The following is an 11,869-nucleotide window of genomic DNA, read 5'->3' as shown; positions in this document are numbered from 1 at the left end:
CCTATGAAGATCTTAAAACAGCCTCCCCGTAATATTGAGGAAGGGCCTCTGGTATTGGCAGTGTGAGGCTGCAGAATACGGGACTGGCTTTATGTCCCATGGGGGCCTCCACAAAGGCCGTGAACCTTTCTCTTTTATTTAATTTTTATATCTTTCCGCGCCCTATTAAAAGTGTCTTTTAGGCTATAAAATGACTGAAGACCATTGGGGGTCATCAAAGGACAACCTGACAGAACTAGTTTCTTCTGTCCGAAACTGCAGAAACTACCTTACACTACAGCAGACGTCTGTCTCCCCCCCAGTAGGAGCCGTCTGTCTCCCCCAGCAGGAGCCGTCTGTCTCCCCCAGCAGGAGCCGTCTGTCTCCCCCCCAGCAGGAGCCGTCTGTCTCCCCCAGCAGGAGCCGTCTGTCTCCCCCAGCAGGAGCCGTCTGTCTCCCCCAGCAGGAGCCGTCTGTCTCCCCCAGTAGGAGCCGTCTGTCTCCCCCAGCAGGAGCCGTCTCTCCACCTCTGATCAGTTAACCTGGATGATGTTGATGCCCGAATCTGGGCATATCCATAAATGGGGCATCTACGTTATTCAGGCTGTCTGAGCAGAGTGCGAGACGAGTTCTGCTGCTGGGGAGGGAGGCGGGCGCCTGCTGCTGGGGAGGGGGAGACGGGCGCCTGCTGCTGGGGAGGGGGACGCGGAGGGAGGCGGGCGCCTGCTGCTGGGGAGGGGGAGACGGGCGCCTGCTGCTGGGGAGGGGGACGCGGAGGGAGACGGGCGCCTGCTGCTGGGGAGGGGGACGCGGAGGGAGACGGGCGCCTGCTGCTGGGGAGGGGGACGCGGAGGGAGACGGGCGCCTGCTGCTGCTGCTGCTGTAGTGCAAGTTGGTTTCTGCCGTTTAGCATAAGCTTAATGCTACAAGGGTCCCATTCAGAAGCAGAGAACCCAGCAGAGTTAATCGTTTCGGAGCCACGTGGGGGGTCTCACGCAGTGGCCACTTAATGAAGGGGCCGCAGCTGATAGGCTGTGCGCCACTGCTCAGTTTCCCAGCCATAGTGCTGCTTTTATACCACAATTGAAAGATTCCTTTACCTGTTAACGATTCGGGTTCACTTTTTCGGGTAGAGATCTGTTGGAAATGTATAAAATAACCCAAATAAAGTCCTTGCTAACGGAACAAAAAAAAACACCTAGAAACTAAAATGTCCTGGTTATAAAGCCTGAGAAGTGTAGCCGTGATACAGAATGCGTGAGCACATTTAGATGTGTCCTCCGTGTGACGACCCCCCCCCCCCTTGGTTCCTGAGGGTATACGCCTGCCCCGAGCACAGAAAGGCAGAACGTCACCTGGTACAGACAGAAAGGTGGAACTGCGCCCGGGACAAAGCTATCGCAGATAACACAAACTCTACCAGGCCCCTGAGGATGGCTGGGTTCCCCGGGTGGGCTGTGTGTGGTTCCTGACTGCTGTAAGCTGCATAAAACCCAAGCCAAGTATAATAAAGAAATGATTTACTGACTCCGTGTGTACGGTATTTTGTGGTTGATATCAACAATCCTGATAAGAACAAGTCTTCTCAGTGCACACAATGAGCGCGCACCTCATCGCAGACCAAATAAAAAACATTCTGGCAGCTGGAAAAATCTGCCGCTACGTCGCGCTTCCTCGCGTGCACTGTGGTCGGCCCCATCGATCCCCTGCATTTTGTTAGAGATGCGCACCCATCACACGCGCCAGTGCTTGCACAAGCCTAAAAGAACTGGCGTGACGCACGCGCCCATTCGCAGCGTGACATCACTTGTTACGGTTTTTCGTTGCAAGGCAATGCATTTTTTTCCCATGAAAACCCTGTAGGCGCCAGGATAGACATTTCACTTCAAAAAGGGGCTTTATAGTTTATCTGATGCACACGATAATATATATATATATACACCTGCGATGCGCAGAATCACTTTACTTTTTCCTTAATCTGTCTCAGCGTCTCCGCTGCTGAAATCACTCTCCTGGCTTCCTATCAATATCCCGTATTACACATTCAATTCTCCTCCTCACTTTTAAAGCTTTACACTCTTCTGCTCCTCCTTACATCTCAGCCCTAATTTCTCGCTATGCACCATCCCGACTCATGCGTTCTGCTCGAGGATGTCTTCTTTCTACCCCCTTTGTATTTAAAGCCCTCTCCCACCTTAAACTTCTCACTGACTGCCCCACACCTCTGGAATGCCCTTCCCCTCAGTACCCGACTAGCACCCTCTCTATACACCTTAAAACCCACCTCCTTATCGAACCATATGAGTAGCTCCATGGCTGATACTTTACACCTCATACATAAAGCTTGGCCCCCTGCAGACGCACTTACCAGAACACCCTCCTACTGTCTCTGTACGTTATTCCAACTTACCAATTATATTGTAAGCTCTTCGGGGCAGGGACTCCTTTTCCTAAATGTTACTTTTATATCTGATGCACTTCTTCCCATCATGTGTTATTTGTATTGGTTATTTATATGATTATGTCATGTGTATTACCGCTGTGAAGCGCTATGTACATTAATGGCGCTATATAAATAAAGATATACATACTGTACGTACATACATACACTCTCAAACAGACACGCCATGAACCTGTATCTCACACCATTGGATGTGATATAATCCGTAACGAATATTAATGATTCGCCCCCTGGTGGTATGTTGGGAAATGTGCAATAACAGAAGTAACGGTACTATACATGAAAGAAAAGGGGGCGTGTAATACACATTTTCATCCACCCCATGTGATAAAAAGTATACCAGGTAATCAAAACTATTGATTACGTATATATGTTTTATTTATAAAATGCGTTACCAGTGAGTAATACATTGAGAGTTTCCTCTCGTCACGTATGTCCTGGGCACAGAGTTAAGATGACAAATAATACATGGTTACAAATACATGGTTACATTAAGTGAACAGGGTATACATTATATACAAGGCATTGCAGGCACAGTAAGAGATAATATATGTTATAGGTGTATGTAACAGTTACAGACAAGATTGAAATGTGAGACGGCTTTAGATTTGAAAGAACTTAGAGTGGTGGTGGATGTAAGAGTCTCTGGTAGACTGTTCCAGTTTTGGGGTGCACGGTAAGAGGGGGAGCGGCCAGATACTTTGCTGAACCTTGGGACCATGAACAGTCTTTTGGAGTCAGATCTCAGATGATAAGTGCTGCATGTGGTAGGGGTGAGGAGCTTGTTCAGAAAGTATTTGAAGGCAAGACAGGAAAGATGAACTTTGTGCCTAGACTCACGTGATGACCAGTCTAGTTCTTTGAGCATTTCACCAACAGAATTCTAGAATGTACAACAAGCATTAATCCTATATGATGCTAGAAAATATCCTGATTGTTATCCTGCTAAGAAAGTAACTAAAGGCCTCTTCCAATTATGTCCAGATTAATTATATTTCTAAATATTCTATAGCTTCGTCAAAATTGTGAGATTATTCAAACGAATTGGTGGTTGGTAGAGGCAAACCTTTTCTGATTCACGAACCCTTCAAAATGTGCACTTTTTGTTGACAAACAAGAATTTGCACCGTTTATAAAGTTCGTAAGCAGCTTGCCCAGGAAGAAACAAACACCGTTCTGGAGCCTGGGATACGCTTCTTGTTTTGCAGGAAAGAAACCTGTTTTGTGGTGAGGATGTTGATATTTTATATATATATATATATTCTGATAAAATTGGGCAATTTACTTAGACAAGTTTCAGCAATACGACACTGTTTGCTCATTTGCATGTCATTACCCAGAATCCCTTGCTGCAGTGGAAGTATTGTATGCTAAGAGATAATGGGGAAGGGCGGGGTTGCAGACCTGTCCGAGACGTGAATGTGCTCCCAGGCGGGATTATTATTTGCAGCAAACTTTTCAGAACGTTTTGGCCCAAAATGTTCGAACCTTTTTTAAAGTAGCCATATAAGTTTATAATTGTTATTCAATAATTATATTGGAATTATATGTATGTGGAGAGGAATATTGGACGTATTAATAACTACACGAACATTGAAATGCAACGTTAGACATGAAGCATCTTCTAAATAACGTTATCACATTAGTATTTTCAGTGGTTATACATGGAAAACATCATGTATTGCCACATAGAAGAATGGCTATTATTGTTCTCGTATACCATAAGGCCACCTTGTAGAGGGAGAAAGCACATTCATTTGTAACCTGTTGGAGGTAACGCCTGAGTCTTTGGCCTCACCACCAGCCACTGCTCCACAAGGCCATCGCTATTCTCCAACGCCTGTGCTCACTGCAGCTGTGGGCCCCTCCTGCACCAAATCCAGCCACAGCCGAGCAGATAATGCAAGATGGCCTCATACACAATCTGCTAGATGTGCGAAGAGCTAATAACTGTAACACCGGCCACCTGATGAGGGATGGAAGACGTCACCACCTTGAGGCTGCAATGACTAAGTCACCGGTGCGGAAATGCCATAAACACTCTGGCCACCCAGGTTGTTGGTATCTTACAGCATGCCATAGAGGTCTTTAGGTCCCCCATCCACTCGCCATGCCAACGTCGGACGGTATGTCTGGTGGCTTGTCTGCTCCAGCCGTGGACTCCCCCTCTTCACCACGTAAAGAGCCACAGGTTAGGTGTGGTTTATGTAGCCAGAGTGGCGGCCAGATCAGCCCTCCTGGCAAAAGTAAAAGCACCGTGCTCTTTGTGTTTGTCAGACGATGTTTCTTGTTGAATATGTGCGTATATTTCATGTTGAGCTTGGGCTATAGCGGTACTGTATACGTTGGGTTAATCGGTGTGTATGTTGTGACCATGTATGGTGAGTTGCATAGCTCTGGCATCTGAGTGGTGGGGGTTGGTGATTAGAATAAGTGGACAGAGGGGAACTGTTTAAGCCAAGACCGAGGTGGAAGGCCGGTTGGAAATGAATGGCTAAGGCTGTCATTATACCAGAAGTCTCCTGCTTTACATACCAGCGCGCCGCCTGCAGCCTCAGCGCGCCAGTCTCCTGAAGAGACTTGCAAAATTGTTTTCTTGAGGCGACCGCCGCGTCACGTGAATGGTTCAGCCAATGAGGGCGAACCACTCACGGCCACGCCTCCGCCACGCCTCCAAGCCTCCTCTGCCTCTCTGGTATAATCAAGATGCCGCTCGGCAGCAGCGCGGGGTGACGTCGCAGGATAGCGCTGCCGCACTTGGTATAATTGAGGCCTTATTTATATCCCACAGCGGTTAGTATGATGTTGATTATCCTGGGTGGCAGGTGTATAGTGACTTCCATTTTCCCAAAGGGTCTAGATTCGCAAGCAATAATCAGTCAGAGGGCCAATAACAGTGTTCGAATGCAGTTTAAACAATATGTTTACCAAGACTTTCAACATCCATTATATTTATATGAACAATAACACTGTGCACGTGTTACAAACATATTAAACATCTCTATCATCTTTTATTTACCCTAGTCATTTTTTGATTTCTTAATTTTGGTAAGAAGGCAAAAACCAAGCACAATCAGTGTAACGAGAGGAAACGTTGGTGTTTAAAATGTAAGGCCTTCGCCATGTTTAGCGCTTGCTGATGGAAGCGTGCTGACGCGCGCTCCCGCTCATCACTGAGCCCCTACAGCCGCAATTAGAGCGGCTTTAGTAGGGGCTCGCCTACACTTCCGCGCGCTTGCGGAAGCGCAGGTCTTAGGGGAATTTAAAATTCCCCCGCTTGCCGGCGCGACAGGCCGGTCACGTGAGCGATTCGCCCCAATGAGGGCGAACCAGCTCCGTGACGTCACTAGCCCGCCCCCGGCCAGTGACGCGCCCGCCCCCGGCCCGCCCCCTGACGGCGCGTGCGGTAAGCAACCGCAAGGCCTGGGAAAGCACCCGCTTTCCCTGCGCCTCAGCGCGCCTCAGCACGCCAGCAGGGATCATGGCCGAGGCCTAGCAATGGACGGAGAAAGAAAATGGACATTAATCACTGACCGCTACTAAATCTAATTGTTTATCTGCTAATTATGTTAATGAGCATAATTGCACGTCCCTGTCTGAGCATTACAAGGCAGTTAGGCTCAGTTGATGTCAGTGCAATACGGAGCCTTTCATCGCTCAGCGCATTATAGGGAACCCCACTGATAGGAGGGAAGCTGGTAAACTCGTAAGTGGCCGGAGCCGAACTAAATGCACACAATTTGGAAACTACTCTTCCCTGAATATGTTCAGTCCAAAAACTTGGCAGCACGTCTGCAAATCCTGCATCAAAGAACTCAGCGACCGAGCGTCCTCATCTCCATCTGCAACGGATCGTCTGCAATTGAAGCTAATAACTTCCTCGCATTGAATGCAAAATGACTCGGTGCTGAAATGGCAAAGGGATCTCGAACGCACAGCGTGACATCTGTAGGCGGGTGGAGAGCCTGAAATCTATCAGCGAAGTTATTCTTCAACTTGTTCAAAAAACTCTTTCATCACACGGCAAGGGCGAGCGACGGGGAACGGATACCGTTGCGCAGTCTTGGGAAGCGCAGCAGTGCATTCATGTTTAAGTCCGTAGAAAAGATCACTGAGGCTTTTCTCTCTTCTTTGTAGTTGTAAATTAAGTGTGTTTAAATGCCCACATATATCACTCAAAAACATACATTTGCCATGAAAGCGTTATCCTGGGCCACATTTTTTTTATACTTTGAACTTATTTGGACAGTTACTAAGAAACCCTATTATTTCATCTTTAAGATCACAGCAATGTCCCAGTACTTTTCCTTTACTGAGCCAGCGTAATCATTGTGCATTAGTAGGACCTGATGATGTGCAGACATGTCCGCCAGTAAAGGAAGAAAAAGACGATTGTTGAAGGCTTGATGTGCTGTAGATCTGGAGATGGAGTGTCTGGTTTTCATCACTTGCATCTTGCAGTTCCTTGCAGAGTTTACCAGACAGAACACTTTGTTGAACAATACAGGGCAATGGCTGTATTATACCGGGGTGCTATAGCTGGGGTGACCAGAAGTCATGATTTTTTCCAGGATTGTCAAGGTTTTTGTGTCCCGATGACTTTAAAAAAAGCTCCAAAACGTCCTGGTTTTTTTTTGTGTTTCCTATTGGTACATGCGCAAACGGCCTGCGCCTATCGCTAATGCGCTGCAGGCAAGGGCCGATCGGGCGTGCGCGGCCGGCAGGAGCTGATCCTGCGCATGCTCGATTGGCTCTCGTTGGTGCATGTACGAATGACCCGCGCCGATCGCGAATGCACTGCCGGCAAGAGCCGATTGCGCAGGCGCGATCGTCTCTTGCTAGCCACGCATGCGTGATCGGTGTGGGCCGTTCGTGTGTGCACGTTTGACGCGTTCCTTTCGCACCTGCACCGCAGTTGTCCCGGTTTTTTACTGGGAAAATATGGTCACCCTTGCTACAGTATAGCAGATAGTCTGGCTACCAGGCCCTTGACCTTCCCTGTTGCGGAAAGAAGCCCCATCTTTCTCCAAGACAAGTTCATGCTCATCAACAATGAAAGATATTTGTTTAAACAAAACCTCCCCGATGGTGCGAGTTTCCAGAGGAATTCATGCTGGCATTTCTTCACGGACCCTGTGGCCATCAAAAAAACGCACTTACATAACACAGTTGAGCAATGTTTGTGTGATCAGTAGTCACTCATCTACAGCCATAGACAGAGTTATCCTTTTCAAACTGTTTAGGCGTGTCTCAAACACGTAATGTCCTAAGACGTCCACTCTTCGCATTGTACGTGTGTCTGAGAGTGGAATTGTTTGACTGGTGACAGGAAGTTTTCCTTTCTGTGTTTGTCAGTGGCTCCCTCGCCCAGAACGGTTATTGAGCACCTTTTCAGTGTCGGGCTCTGTAAATGGCTTCTTGTTCTTTGATAGTACCCAGGCTACACGTAATGCTGCCACTGTGGCTCTCTCTTTCTGAGAGCAAGTTCGTAAACACGATGCAGTTCTACATTAGTAGCTAGAGATATTTATTTCCAAAAACTCCATGTTATGTTTCAAAATGCCGTTTCACACTGTTTTCCTTAACTGCTGACTCATAGCTCAATAAACACATTGGCTTTGCACTGGATTTCAGTTGGCAAAATAAATAGGTATTTATTTCTCCATTCGCTGTTACATTTACGGTGTTCAATATCAACTTTTCTCTTGTTACTTGTGAGAATCCTCCTCCTTTGCTGTCTCCCTGTGGATCACCTCTCTCCCACTCACTGCAATGGAAACTCCAGTGATCTGGTTTTCTCCCGCATCTACTCCGCCTCTAACTCCTCTAACACTTCTTCCCCTCTCTCTGATCATCACCTTCTAACCACCTTCAGTCTCACTCAAACGTCTGCACCATCCGCAACACCTACTGTACATCCACACTTTCAACATCTCTCATTTCTACTCTCTGCCATCGCTACCCTTTCTTGCCCAGATCTATACAGCAGTACACACTTATCAGCCTCAGACAAGATGGCTCCAGTCACCACACGTCACCTCCTTTATGATCGCTGCCGGCCTCACCCGACTGTAGGCGTGTGGTTGGAGTGCTTCATCTGGGCTGGGTTCCGGAATGCTAGCATGGAGAGTGATGACGTTACCTGTATGGTGTAGGGTGAGGTCCCAGTGGTGGGTCTTCTTTACCAAGGTCCATCTGAAGTTGTCTGAAGGAGATGGCATTGTCCGGGACGCTGTAAGCTTTGGTCAAGGCCTGTGTTAGTGCTTGAGCGTCAGCTTCGGGATGACACTCACGGTAGAACTGGACCATATGGGCGGCTGGAGGCCATAGACACTCTACGGGTGCTGCCGAATAATAAACAGGAAACCCACTGGAGGGTCACACCTTTGAGAGTCTATTAACGTAGGAGGCCTGGTCACATACCACGGGCCGCGAGTCACCGCACTGTGTCCCTGACATTATGCGGTAATGGGGAAGTGTCCCTATCTAGGGGCCTTCCCTGAAGCAACCACAAGCTATTTGTGAGATGGGGCCTATCTGGGACCTAAGGGGCAATCTGGGCCTAGTCTGGGAGTCACTGACACCCAGACTCTACCTCCCCCTTCTGTGTCCGTGCTCCAACTCGCTTGGCTGCAAGTGCGCCAACTGTATCAATGTCTGAGAAGGGATCCTGAGAGCCCTATTGGCGGTTGCACCTCACATGCCTGCAGCCCCAGTGGCTGCTGGGAATTGTAGTTCCCTCTGCGGCGCCTGTACCTAATGGCCACCGCAACTATTGCACTGCGCATGCACGATCCTCCACTGCGCGGGCATCCTCAAGATGGCGGCACCCAGCAGCGGCATCTACCGCGGATCTCTGGTGACCCACTCGCCCGGCAGCAACCTCCACGCATTGCACGCACCTCCCGGCGGGTCCTCTCACCGCTCCGGCAGCACCCGCCCGCGCGACTTTGCAGCCGTCCCCCTCCCGCAGCATGGTAAGGGGACCAAGGGAGGACCTGGCTACATCTATATATGAACAAAGGCACTCAGAGGTCTTGAAGTGCAAACAAAATGTTTTTATTTAACAGTCAGTGTTGTAGGTGCACACATACATATAGAGAGACACACACACAGATATATATTTATATATAAAAAAAGAAGACGTGTGATGCGCAGAGATAACAATAAAGTGTGTATACCTGAAATACTGCTACAGTGTCTTAGACCTCAAACAAAGATCCAAATATATAGAACACACTCTTTATATATATATATATATATATATATATTTATATATATATATATATATATATATATATATATATATATATATATATATAGGTATCAGTACCGTGTTAGCCGAGCTTCAATAATCAAAAAATAAATAGACGATACCGTTCTGTATATATATATGTAACGGTGTTTCCAATGGGAGATTTGGCCATTACGGGTCGTGTGGTGCATGATACCTGCTGGTAACAGGAGGGCTGAGTCGTCCGCCGATGGTAGTGGGGACACAGGACTAGGCTTCTGGGGTTCATACCCTACATATCTCTTTAGCAGTGCAGCGCCTCCATCTGCCTTAGGCTCCAGGAACTGAAGGTGATCTCCCACGGTAGAACTACTACCTCTCCCCGCAGTAAGGTCAAGCACAAGGTAGGAGGTATAGAACTACAGGAACGGTTTATTGTCTTCTGCACAGCACAGTGACACGGCAGGCTTCTGCCCGATGCAGTAACTCTCAGCTACCACTGAAGGATGGTCCCTGGACCGTCACTACAGGCCAAGGGCACCTGCAGCCGTCCTAGCTCTTCCCTAGCAGAGGCAGAGGTATGGTCCACACTCACCCCCGGAGGGAAGAGGACTGGAGAAGGCCCAATAATCAGCCTCTCCACTGTGTGACCTGCCTTCCTCAAGTGGGGAAAGGCACTGCTAAATTTGGACGGTACCTGCCATTAAGTACAGCCAGGAGGAGGGCACCAGGTCCGACTCATGATTGGCCATGCCCAGGCCTGATGTCACCGCCTCCCGCTGTCACTCAATGTGCAGTACCAAGGAGGGGGAAAACCCCATATCAACTACTGGCAACGTGATTGTACCAGGGTTTACTGCCAGTACAGGGTAGAACAGGAAAAAATAAATGTTATAATCATTTTCCCTCCCTTCCTGTATGGTTTTCTTTTGCGCCTAGGTAATCTACGCAAATATATATATATATATATGTATATACAGTATATAGATGTAGCCAGGCCCCCCTATTACCTCCGGGCTGCGTGGGGGGTGGCTGTTCTGCTGTGCGTTGTAGGGAGCAGACGAGCGGGTCGGCGGGTTCCCGGCGAGGCGCCGCCATGTTGGTAGTAACGTGCATGTGCAGAAGCAGTTGCACATGCAAATAGGTTTCCCAGTGCGGCGGCCATCTTGCTACACTTCGCGCATGCGCAGGAGGTCCTGTAGCGGCGGCCATTACACTCTAAAGCTCTGCAGGGGAACTACAACTCCCATGAGCCTCTGGGAGGAGGGACACATGGGCTGCAGCAGCCAATCGCACGGCCGGATCTCTCTGCAGCTTAGTGGATACATTTGGTGCGCTGAGGACACCACGGCAGTCGGAGAAGGGAGCCAGACAGAGAGGTAGGGTCTCAGGAGCCTGTGGCTCTGAGACTAGTCCTAGTTTGCTCCTTAGGCCCCGCTCACGTGTAGCTTGTGGCTGCTTTAGGGAAGGCCCCTTAGATAGGGACACTTCGCCATTGTACTGTCTAGTGTCAGGGACACAGTGAAGATGCCGTGCGGTGATCGCGGCCTGTGGTCTGGGACCAGACACTCTCAGTTGCCAAAGACTCAGGTGATATTATCCACACCGGAATTTGCCCCACACGGAGGCAGACGCCATCGCGGATACGACAACATTGGATCAGACGGATGCCTTGTTCATCGGCATTACCCGGGTGCTGGAGCCCCAGGCAGGTACCTAACTAAGTGTACCAGCACATCACAGGATAGCGCTATCTGCTACACTTTTGGGTGGGCCTGACATTGGGGGAAACGGACATCAGGGTATTGGTGCCAAGCACCCTATCTACTTTGGGGACACTCATTGGTGGTATCAGGTTGGGGCCTATTATACTGTGGGGTACAGAGTACTGTTTATAGATCGTCCAGTAAAGGTTGTTATTATATACGTGTGTGTGTATCATTGGTATTGTTCCTGTAAGGGGTTATCCCACCAAGTTGGGATTCCTTGCACTGTCACCAGACATATCAGGTGCATCCCAGGCTCCCAATGGCAGAGTTTCAGGCCTCTTGTGAGCCACATGAAATGCACTAAATGCACTGTAGCCACCATATTTCCCATAGGGTGGAGGAAAGTGCGTTACATTTGGAGGCGCTGCTGAGAGCTCAGACCTGGGGTGCCCAACTTAGCAGCCAAATTAAAGTTAATCAAATCCC

This window comes from Ascaphus truei, chromosome 1 (genome assembly GCF_040206685.1).
Source record: "Ascaphus truei isolate aAscTru1 chromosome 1, aAscTru1.hap1, whole genome shotgun sequence".
NCBI lineage: Eukaryota > Metazoa > Chordata > Amphibia > Anura > Ascaphidae > Ascaphus > Ascaphus truei.
This window is presented reverse-complemented; position numbering follows the sequence as displayed.